Below are 12731 nucleotides of genomic sequence, written 5' to 3'. Positions count from 1 at the left end.
CAAAATAAAAATTACAATAAAAACAGCTATTCCAGTAGTTGATTGATAAAATTATTCATAATTGTATTATAAGACTATGAGAGTGAGAAAAGAAAAAGGGTTACATGGTTTTTTAGTTTTTTTGGGCGAAAAACACGCATTATTGCTCAAACACAATGTATTTGTTGTAAATAAATAATGTTAAAAATTGACAAAAATTAGTTAAAAAAACCAAAACCCAGCATCGTAAAAATACATCTTAAAAGGATACAACTTGTTATGTATGCTAGAAGCAAAATAACACAAGAATACACATTATTAATTTCAATTAAAATAATAAACTTACCATCTGCTTTATGGAAAATTGCAAAACTAGCTGAAACACACTACAATAAAATCAAATATCTGAATGTAACGGACGGCCTTAAGAAATCATTTTATTATCCCCTAGCATATATAGTTCGTAACTATTAACCCGCCAGGTTATTCTAGTGGTGAACTCATCGCAAATCAGCTAATACTAAAGTCGAGAGTTCTAAGGTACAAATCCTAGTAAAGGCAGTAACTTTTATACAGATTTGAGTATTAGATCATGGATATCAGTGTTCTTCGGTGGTTGGGTTTTAATTAACCACACATCTCAGGAATGGTCAACCTGAGACTGTACAAGACTACACTTCATTTACATTCATACATATCCTCTGAAGTAATATCTTACGTTGGTTCCAGAGACTAAATAGAAAAAACTGTAAGAAAGACCGTACTTTGCATGTTAGTCCCTTAAATTTATGTCACAATGCTGCATAAAAGAAGATACAATCCACAAGTTTGTGGTGGTGCACTGTTAGTTGGCAGTCACAGCAAGCACAAATGCATCTGTTTGTCACAGCAAGATGCAAATGGATGCATCTGTCATCAGATATCAATGAGTGAGCCTAGTGTGCCCTGTTCGCAAATGGCAAATATTAATCTCCTCTTTACAGTTATTTCTACACGAGGAGAGCCACAGTGTTCTTAACTGGATGAAATTTATTATTAATGGTAGCATTCCATTCACTTTGTCACTCATCATGAACCACCCTCCTAAAAAAAAAAAAAGATAAGATCGTTCGAAACAATGTGACTGGTAAAAGAAGGCTAGAAAAACAAGCCTCCTTTGCCGTACTATCAACATACTCATTGCCTGAAATTCCAATATGGCTAGGGATCGAGCAGTAGCTCACAGTTTTATTACATTGAGTCATTTATGAAATAACACACTGAATCTCACAGACAATAGGGTGTCTGAAGTACATGTCACTAATTGCTTGTACGGCACTCATAGAATCTGAGTAAGAAAAAATACATGTCAAAATTTTGGGCTAATTATGTCTTATTAATAGCATACAGCTCTGCAACAAAAATACTGACAATGCTGGGAAGGCCAAAGAAATATGTTCTGTTGCCAACCAACAGAATTAATGTTTTTAGAGCCGCTTGTACAAACTATAGCATCAGGATTCAAACTATTTATAATATTGAATCTTTCTTGTAATATAATCGGATTTGTTCTTTTTATAGATACAGACAAAGACCAATGCAGTAGTTAATGAGAGAAGGCCGTCAAGGGAGAGGGGTAGGTAATAACATGGAGCTAACATTGTACATTTAGTAAATGCTAAGAAAAGGCAGCTCTGATGCCTAGTGCAGTAGTAGATCTTGGCTATTCCTGGTATTGATTTAGATATTGGTTAGAAAAAACTGCATTAAAGATTGGATGATTTCATTGCGCTTTAATACGAGCTATGTAAGAGCATATCATTTGGTTCCATCTACTCCAAAGAGATGGCTCACAGTCAGTGATGATACATGGTTTTTGTAGACTTCACAAAGTAAAGCACTTTACAACAGCAATAATAGAAGGTAGATCCCTAATGCACTATCTAGACTAGGGAAAAAAGGAGAAATATTCTGAAAAGAGTTACAATGAAAACATGTCGGACTTTACTTTACTAATTTAAATGATTAGGGAATTAACATCGATTTTTTTTCACAAATAAGGACATTTTTCATGCAGCAAAATATGAATTAATACTCGTGGTTAGCAACATTCTAAAAAGCTAAATTCCTACTGCAACATTCTTTTTGTGTTTATCTAATGTCAAATAATGCATTTGTTTGTAAATGGTCTAAATTTAGGAGGCTATCTTTTTTTTATAAAACTTGGATATTGTTTGTTTTTTATTTTGGAGTATGTATATTATAAAATACGCTCTCAAATGTACAACTAAAAGCAGGTAAGTTTGGTAAAGTTGAGTTTTATTTATTTTTGCAGGCATATTAAATTTTTGTTTACTTTATTCAGTCAACTGTTTTCATCATGATAACTATTTAATTATAAAAAAAAAATTTCATATAAACATAGGTCCGGAAATGCTTCATTTTTGAGTTTAAATTCAAGAGTAATTTACTAACAGTTTTGCTTCAAGGGTAAAATCAAGTCATACTGAAGTTCTTGTAACTTAAATTAAGGGGTAAATTTGTTGCTTTCATATCCCAGTCATGAATGGCATTTTTCATGCACTACAAATTTCCATATTCGTATTCCCATGAACAAGCTTACTTATTAATTTCTGTGGTGAATTAAATTGTCAAAAAATAAATAATGAAAAATTAAACAAGAAGATAGTTTAATAGCATTATTTAAATTTAATTATTATGTTAAAATTACGAAATGAAAATTCATTATTCAGAAAGTTTTGAAAGAAAAAAATAAATTGAGAATTTTTTATTTTAAAATTGGTAATATTTATACTTTTTTATAAATTTGATGGACTTTGTTCATACAAAAAGAATTGCTTAATTTAAAATTATGAGGGATATCTATAAAGTAAAGACTGCTGGGAAATTTCTCTCCTTAAGGTTGGTGAACCTGTGTTGTTTATGGCTATGCTAGTAATGTACACACTAACCCACCGGGTTGGTCTAGTGGTTAACGCGTCTTCCCAAATCAGCTGATTTGGAAGTCAAAAGTTACAGCGTTCAAGTCCTAGTAAAGCCAGATATTTTTACATGGATTTGAATACTAGATCGTGGATACTGGTGTTCTTTGGTGGTTGGGTTTCAATTAACCACACATCTCAGGAATGGTCGAACTGAGAATGTACAAGACTAACACTTCATTTACACTCATACATATCCTCATTCATCCTCTGAAGAATTATCTAAACGGTAGTTACCGGAGGCTAAACAGGAAAAAGAAGTACACACTGTATTGTCTGTAAATTGTCATGTTGTTTGATTATGTAGAGTTATTACAAGATGAATAGGAAAATCGATGTTGCCACCAACTGTGAAACACGTGGAGTCATATGTTTTTTAAACCATCAAAACGTTAAGCAGACTGAAATTCATAGGCAGTTTGTTACTGTGTATGGTAATAATGTAATGAATGAAAGAAACGTCTGAAAATGGTGTGAAAGGTTTAGAAATAACAGAATTAATGTGCATGATGAAGAACATTTGGATAGGCCCTCGATAATCACAGAGGACTAGTTGAAACATGTCGATGATGAAATCAGAAAAGATTGTTGCTCAACGATTTCTGACCTGAACATTCTTTTTCCTGATGTTTCAAGAGCTGTTATTGGCTGCATTGTTGATAATCATTTAGGTTTCAGAAAGGTTTGTGCATGTTAGGTGCCACACATCTTAATGAGACGTCACAAAAAAATCCGAATGGGATCAGCTTTGGAATTTTTGATGTGCTTCACAGAATATGGTGATAAGTTCCTTAATTCAAATGTTACTGACGATGAAACATGGATTTCATATTACATGCCAGTCAAGTGAATGGTGTCATCTTCAATCAATAATCGAACCAACAAAGGTCAAACCACAGCCATTTGGATGCAAACTGAGAGCCACAGTCTTTTGGGATTAGTTTGGCATACTGCTGATTGATTTCATGTTGCGTGGAACAACTATAAATGCAGAAGTCTACTGCAAAACTGTATGCAAGTTATGGTGCGCCATTCAAAATCAGCGATGTGGGTGGCTGACCAATGGCATCGTCCTGCTGCACAATAATGCAGGTCCGACATGTGATTTACTGAGAACATTTGGATGGGAAATTTACAATTGCCCACCATATAGTTCGGACTTGGCTCCTTCTGATTATAATTTGTTTGGGAAATTGAAAAAAATTTTGAGTGGTAAGCAATTCACAGGTGACGATGAACACTTAAAAATTCTGTTAATCAGTGGCTAAATGGACTGGCAGCAGAAAAATACTACAAGGGTATATAGTGGTAAGCAATTCACAGGTGACGATGAACACTTAAAAATTCTGTTAATCAGTGGCTAAATGGACTGGCAGCAGAAAAATACTACAAGGGTATATTGAACCTGGTATATCGCTACAATAAATGTCTTAATTCATGTGGTGATTATATAGAGTAGTATAAGGTATGTAGAAATAAAAAGTATTTATAAAGTTCCAGAATAAATTTTTTTACAATGAAATGGTCTTTACTTTAGAGATAATATCTCATACATTAATGGCATAATAAATATTTTTACAATATAGCCTCTAATCTGTAAATTTCCAGTAGAGAAAATAATAATTTTATAATTTAAAATAATATAAATTTTTAGGTTACAAATTCCTCTGCATCAGCCTGAAATAACAGACAATAATATTTACTTTAATCTTAACTTTAGGTTGCAGAACCCAGTGTATTAATACTGGATTAAGTAATCTTTGTACTGTAAATTGATAATTTGTTTTTTCTTTCTAATATTCATTTCAATATAATTATAAATAATTATTTTAGAATAATAGTGACAAGCTTGCTTTTGTATTCTAGTATAGTACCATATATTTATTCAATTCATGAACATACAAACATAAATACATGTGCATGTATCAATAAAGTTGTTTTTGTATACTTTTTATTTAAATAACTATCAAAAATTCTTTGGTCTTATCACATTTAAACATTATATAACAATTAATTACAGGCATATAACTCAAACCTCTATAAAAAAGATTTTTATTCAGCAAGTTGGCAGTATTAACAGCTGATCAGTAATTGAAATTCTTGTACTGCATTTGAATATATTTGTATGCTTTCAATACTGAAGATTACAATGCGTCTTCAAATGAAAAAAGTATGTAAACGTATGTATGTACTTTTACGTATGTAAAAGTATGTAAACATAATTTTTGTCTATGAGTATTGTAAGGGAAATATACTAGCTGCCCATCGTAAATATCAAGAAAGATTAGCTAATACAAAGATTCCAGATTTGAAAAACCTTTGTTTCAGTATTTACACTCAACCGGTTCTTTTCAGTCATATTCATAATCTATTAAATGCCAAAAACATCATGTGGATTAAGGACAGAATGTAATTCATTAAGTTCTACATACCCTGGGACTATTAGCAGATGAATTTCAAATCCTATTTTTTGTTGCAATGAGCCCTACCCATAACAGTTGAAGGAGATTCAAAATTCACTGTGGAGACTTTCTGCTGTCTAAATTTTTATCACTGGTCTCAAGACATAAGTTTTATTTTATTTACTGATAAGGCAATTTTGCAAAACAATATAACTGGAGCTTCATACATAGAAAATAGTTTCCAAGACATGTTTTATATTAACGTGTGGCACAGTATTATTGATGAGTATTTTATTACACCATTTACTTTTTATGATTGCCTTACGGGAAATGTGTACCAATGAGGCAAGAAATGATTTTTTAACATGACAGGGCTCCTGTTTATTTTTTCAAGAAATTAGCAATTATTTGAATATAAGAGCTTTACAAATAACTGGATTAGGTACGAACCAATTAATTGGTTTGGCTTCCAAGGTCATCTAACCTATAGCTAGTTTACTATTTGCAGGGTCAGAAAATTGTTAGAAACAAACAAGACAATCTGATATATAAAGAAGAATCACCCAAGGGGACTTTAAATTAAGTGAAATATTGAATAATATATAAATAGTTCTATTTTATTTATTTGTAATAATTGACTAGTTATTTTTCAACAATGAAATGATTCTTGTTTTGGTTTAAAATTATAATACATTCTTCTGCCACTTTTCAGTCTTTATTTTTGATTAAGTGACAGTACGTCTGAAAAGTCCTCAAACTAAATTAAATAAAAATAGAGATTTAAAGAAACAAATTTACTCACATCAGCCCTCTACATAGAACCCTTCTCTAGTTATACACTCGTTGCAGCACTGGTAGAGCCTGTCAAATGCTCTGGAGAAATCACTTTGTAGAATCACCTTTAACTGCTTGGTGCAAGCCTTTGGATGGTTGGAATGTCGTAGAAAAAGCAGCTTTTCATCTTCAACTTGAGTTCTAGGAACAGAAAATAGTCTGCTGGAACCCAAGTTGGGTGAATAGGCAGGTGGGACAAGATAGTGATTTGATTTGTGGTGTAATAACATGTTAAAACTGTTGCCATGTGTGCTGGGGAATTGTCATTCAAGAGAGGCCAACTGCCCAGATCCTGGAACTCAGGCTGGATTCGACAAATGTGACACATCAGGCATTACTTGACGAATCAGGCCCTTTGAGTCGAAAAATACAATCAACATAGTTTTCACTCTTGATTTTTACTGTCTAACTTTCACCGGTCTTTGTCCTCTAGGACTCAACCAAGCAGCGGATTGATGCTTCATTTGCGGATCATACATGAGGCACCAGCTGTCATCCCCAGTTACAATTGTTTGCATAAAATTTGGGTCGCTATCGGCAGTTTCAAAGAAGTCTTGAGCTTAAGAAAGATTCACCTGTTTTTGTTCTTTGGTCAACAAGTGTGAAACGAAACGAGAGCACACCTTTTGGTGGTTCATTTTTTCTGTTAGAATTGTATATACCGCGTCTTTACTGATGTTTAGCTCTTCTGCTATGGCCCAAAGGACATGAGGTTGTTCGAGCAGAAGCGCATGCACTTTCACAATGTTTTCATCATGAACAGCTGATGACAGCTTCCTAATTTGTTTGTTGTCATCCAACAACTTTTTACCATAGAATAAGTTTCAACAAAAGATTTTTGAAGTTGAACAAAAACTTTTATCGCGCTTCTCCGTTCCATGTCGCGAACTTGCACAAGGTTACATGAACACAACATAAGCGGCAAACACGAGACTGGAGTAACAAAATGTGATGAAAGTTTGTACACACACTCGTCAGACATCGTACAACATAATTCTTTGGTTGTCCCAACAGATGGCGCTGCTTGATTGACTACAGAAATTTAGTTAAGGTACTTTTCAGACCTACTGTGTATATAAAACTCATTGTGTTCAGTTAAGAATTTTACTTAAAAGAAATAAATTTTGTCAGAATTAAATTCTACAATTATGTTGCAAAATTTATTTTGTTCTGGCAATTTAACTAACTACTACTGTATGACAGAACTAAAAAAAAACCAGTGTTTTTGACATTAATTTTCTGAATTTTAAACAATTTTCTTAGAAATTACTAGATACAGTTCTGAGACCTATTCAATATTTTATTTTTTTACCCAAGCTGTAACTCGAAAACAAAGGGTTTCTAGACCTATGTTTTAGATGTGAATGCTTTCTTTATTTTCACTTAGTGACATTCTGTATATATAAATTAAAACTATAAATACAGAAAATATCAAGCTTATAGCAAAATAGCAATTTAAACAAAATGTTTTTTGAATCCATGGATTATATATATATATATATATATATATATATATATATATATATATATATATATATATACACATAGACACTACTACACTACATCTAGGTACAATATACAATATTGTACGGTATGCGATATATAGTTTAGAATTTTATAACCAAATAACATGGATTAAAACTCTTTTAAAATTTCTTATAATTTAATGTTTATTAATATTTAAATAGTATTTAAAAAAGTAAATTAAAAAATAGAATGTTTAAAAAAACAGTTATTTTTATTCAATCATAAAAAATCCAGTAAATACGTAATTTTAAAACAATTTTTTTTTAATATTAAATAATTTAAAAAGAAAAGCTTCAATATTGCTAACAAATAAAACTGTTTAATAAATTTAAATATATTAATAAAATATTTATACTTCTTTGTAGACTGGATATAAAATTTTATTATTATACTTATTCTAAATATGATTAGATTTGCAGAAATAATGTAAAATTATAACATAACTACATTAACAGATTAAATGAAAATACAAAGAGATATCTTACCGAAATATACTTACAGTAATAATAAATATTTACAAGTCCACCAACTTTTACAAAATGCATTAATAATAATTATGCATTAAGAGCACAATTCAATTCTTTACTTACAATACAACTTTTTATATCACTTCATATAGTTACAATCTATTTATTTTTTTATACAAAAATAAAATAAATGTACACATTAATGTGTACTAACACTCACACCGTAATAAAACCTTTAATGGGAACAAAAGGAATGTCTATAACAGTGGTTTCTTTCATAAGAAAAATCACTATATAAAAAAAACCAGACTGGACTTTATTTTATACACAATAATTATTTCACTTTTCAAATATGTCATATATGTATAAAATTGCACACAGAAACAACTTTTTAAATTATAATAATAGTATTTTCTTGAAAAATTAAAAAAAAAAACACTAGCCTTGTTTGATGTATGGCAACACAAATGATAAAACCTGAAAATAAATAAAAATACATTTCATAAAAGAGAAAATACAAAAACAATTAGAGAAATATCAACAATTCCATAATGAAACATTATCTAGAATATATTTTGTATTACCATAAGGAATAATTTTATTTATTTTTTTTAAATGAAGATTATATGGTCTGATAGCAAATTCAAAGCCAAATTACAGTTTGACAACTGTTCTAGCTCTACCTAATACTAACCATTCCTAAGGTAGTATCACTAATTGAACCTCAATGATCACATACATCACCAACCACCACAGTAATTAGAAATGAAAATAACCACCCACTAATTTGCTCACACACCTACCTATGGGTTATATTATCCATTAATCAAACATTGTTTACATTGTTACATGGTGTTTTTTGTGGAATTATTTCCTTAATCTTCAATTGAGTTAATCAGTTTACTGAATCATCAATACATTTAAATACTTTTAATGCTCTGACTTTTATCATTATAATAAACATATTTTTTAATGCCTTATACACAATAACAATACTAAACAAAGTAATATATGCACATTAATTTGTAACTCCTTCAAATCATGTCTATATCAACTTCTTTAAATTTTAAACGTGTAAGATGTGTATGTGTATGCTAATTTCAATCAAGTAACTGAAAAATATTAATGTTGTTCATGAGTAATAAAATTAAACACTTATATTAACAAGCCCCTTTTATGAATAAGTTATACTATTTTTTTTTTTTTAAATAGCCGTAAAAAATTCTATGGCTAAAAATTTAACAGAAAAAACAGAGACCACAGAAGTTTACAATGTTGCATGTCAATTACGTATATATTAATTAATTCAGAAATTATTATTAGTATTTTGAACTAATTATTCTTTTTAACTATTAAAATATAACTTTAAAAAGAACTAAACTTGACTAAAGCCAGTCAATGTAATTTTTCTCCATTAAAAAGCTAGCACAGTTCACATAAAACAAATGTCAGAATAATTAAAATATTAATAGAAGGAAACATTAACCAAATACCATAAAGCAATTTTCTTTAAGTTCGCAACAAAAATATTCATGAGTGACCAACACATTGCAACACGATCCCAGAACAAAAACATATGGAACTACAGTAATGTAAAGATGGCAGCTTCAAATGTTAACATACTTCACACCAATGAGTAACAGCAGTTCTGTTATTTGTTTTTTTTGAGTCCTCCAAATGGTGAAACTTATAAAAATTCAATGACAAATTAAAATTCAGTATAGTGGCATATGTAAATTACTACATATGAACACTCCAGTTCACCAGGTCAGGCAACCAAGAAGTGATGGCAGATGCCATTGCTGTTAAGGAAGATGGTAGTTTTAATGAAATACCTGCCATCAGAATATGAACACAGGGTACATATATTATCCAAGCTGCTCTGCAATACAGTATTGGTGGATAACACATCGGCTGATTACTCAACTGAAAAGATGCCATGTTGATGATAACTAAATTTTACACTTTGAAATAGAAGGCGACTTTCCTAAAATGAATCACAATTCAAGTTGATTTGACACCACAACCAACTGAAAACCAAGAAGCAAGCAAATAATAGCACCATTCTCTTCATCAAAAGTGAAAAAAAATTTTTAACATCCACTGGCAGGAAGAGTTATAGACGTTTTGGGAATGAATAAGAGATAATTTGGGATCACTAAAAACCTAGAGAGTTACTGTTATGGTTGCAATAAATGCAGATCTCAAGAATCTCCTGCATCCTGCAATTAAGTGATGTGGACATCTGAGTACATAATTCCTAATGCAACATGTCAACATTTGACCCCACACTGCCAATAACTATTACAACTAACCACGATCTTCCACATCTATTATGTAGGCCAGATTTTTCCCCCTTTCTACCAGTGATTTTATCAACTTTGGACTTCTCAGAGGCAATGGAAAGCAAGTTTTTCAAGTACGATAAGAGATTCATTTCTTCAGCAGCCAACTCTTCAGGTTTGCCTGTTTCAAAAGGCAATGGATGAATGGTAATGCTCTTATCTGAAAAACCAATTTTAGAGATCCACAAAATCCTGAACTGTTACAATATTTATAATGAACTTTATATAAACTACAGAAAAACATTATGTACAATAAAATACAAACAATATTTAAAGTTTTCACTTGACTCCCCTTTATATTATTGAAATGACAAACATGCAATATGCATACAACAGATTGTGCTACATGATTACTAGCCACACTGCAATGCCTCAGTGTGTATTTTTGCAAAAAATATTATATGAACTACCAAAGCAAAATGTAGATATTTTCCTTGTTAAAATAAATATTAAGTTTTTCAAATGTCTTTCCTTAAGAAACTATAGCCATAAAAATACATATTTAAACTTAAAAAAAAATTCATTTTAGTCAACTGTAATGTAATGTGGTAACAAAATATGTATAGAAAAAATGTATAAATACTTGACACAGTCATTATTATTGTTAACAATTATTGAAAATTTTAACCATAATTAGAAAAATGAAAAAGATGTTATCTTAAAAATGTTTATTTCAACTTAAAATGATGAACAGTGAAGAAGTTTATAAACAGGACAATCTACTTGACATTTATAAAGTTGTTAGAATGTAACTAGAATTTTTCAAACTATCTATAGTTCTTTAACATTTCCAAGCCAAAATCTGAAATGTAAAATATTTGAAAAATTTCATTACTTTCCTTATTGTTAACCAAAAATATTTTATAGCTAATATAATACAAATTAACAATATTACAATCTGATTGTTGTAATGCCTAATAAACTGATGGTTTAATACCTGTTAAGATCTTATATAACACCATGGAAACTGAAGAATACAGCCTAAAAATAAGAATATCATACATATCATAAAATCTGAATATTGGCTGTTGATTTTCTGCATACTGTTGGCATGTGTTAATAAGGTAGATAAAGAAATTCTGCAATGAAATGATAATTTTGTAGCAATCAACAACAGTTCTAGAATAAATAACTCAAAGAATCTTCAAAGCTTGATCACATTTTTATAACTTACAAAATATAAGTTATTCATTTTTACCTAACAATTGCAGGCTGAGAGAGGACATGGATTGGGAAATTATGAACAAAGTACTGCACTAGACAAGATTAGGTGTAATTTGTTTTATTTTGAGATCTTGAACAACTGGTAAGCAATCTCTAGAAACATGAAAGGTTTTCAAATGTTTGTCTTATTTCAGAAATATAAAGTAGGATTGAGATTAAGTACAATATATTTTTATAGTGCAAAGGAATGTAGAAAGACCACTAGGGTCAGTTGGGTTGTAAATTAAAAATTTTGTCTTTGACATAGCTCTACAGAATTAGCTTTTATACACTGAAAAGTATCAAAGTACAACATTTTATTAAAATAAGTGAAAAAGACATTTATTTTGATGAATTTACCCCAAAAAATGAGGGAAGGCTATTTTTAAAAATATCTATTAAAATTCAAAATAATGACAATCATTTTTTTTAATAATTATAATAAAATTTCATTATTTTTTTTACAGTTTCTTACATCAACTCCTTAATCCCCAAATGAGCAAGGGGGAACTTTTTTCAGACAATTTACAACAAATTGCCATCTCTGTTGCGGAGTGGTCTCGGCTTTTCATTCAGAGGTCCCAGGTTCAAATCCCAATCAGGCATGGCATTTTTCATACATTCACTATGTGAAAGTTATTTTCATAACATATATTATTATCATATTTTCACTACACGAAAATTTCATTTTCACATTTCTAAGTACAAGTCTTTGTAAACTTCTGTGGTGTTAATTCAACAGTCAAAAAAAAATTGATTAAGTTGAAATAGGAATCTAAATATCTTTAATTTTCTAAACAGTTAAACTATAAACAGACCCAAAAGGTGATATGATATACTTTTTAATTTTTTAAAAAAACCCTCAAATTAGGCATTAATTTTGAACTGTTAGTGTCATTAACCAGTGATAACAAAACACAGTAAATTGCACCCAGCACTGCTTTACTTCAATGGTGTAAGTGAACCAATTATTATATGGTTTTGGTCATCAGT

General features: G+C 30.2%; 1 protein-coding gene across 3 annotated transcripts in view; it reads right to left on the bottom strand.

Annotated features, from left to right (window-relative positions):
- Positions 1 to 8015: 8015 nt before the first annotated feature.
- The window catches only part of LOC142327345 (uncharacterized), a 47881-nt gene continuing 43165 nt past the window's right edge, over positions 8016 to 12731 (bottom strand). For all 3 annotated transcript variants that reach the window (XM_075370304.1, XM_075370303.1, XM_075370305.1), the window contains one exon: positions 8016 to 8667. The gene's annotated coding sequence lies outside the window, so the exon portion shown is untranslated. The remainder of the gene's footprint in view (positions 8668 to 12731) is intronic.

The sequence above is a fragment of the Lycorma delicatula genome, chromosome 7 (genome assembly GCF_047948215.1).
Source record: "Lycorma delicatula isolate Av1 chromosome 7, ASM4794821v1, whole genome shotgun sequence".
Lineage (NCBI taxonomy): Eukaryota > Metazoa > Arthropoda > Insecta > Hemiptera > Fulgoridae > Lycorma > Lycorma delicatula.
The sequence above is the reverse complement of the archived record's forward strand: the minus strand, read 5'-3'. Positions and strand labels throughout refer to the sequence as shown.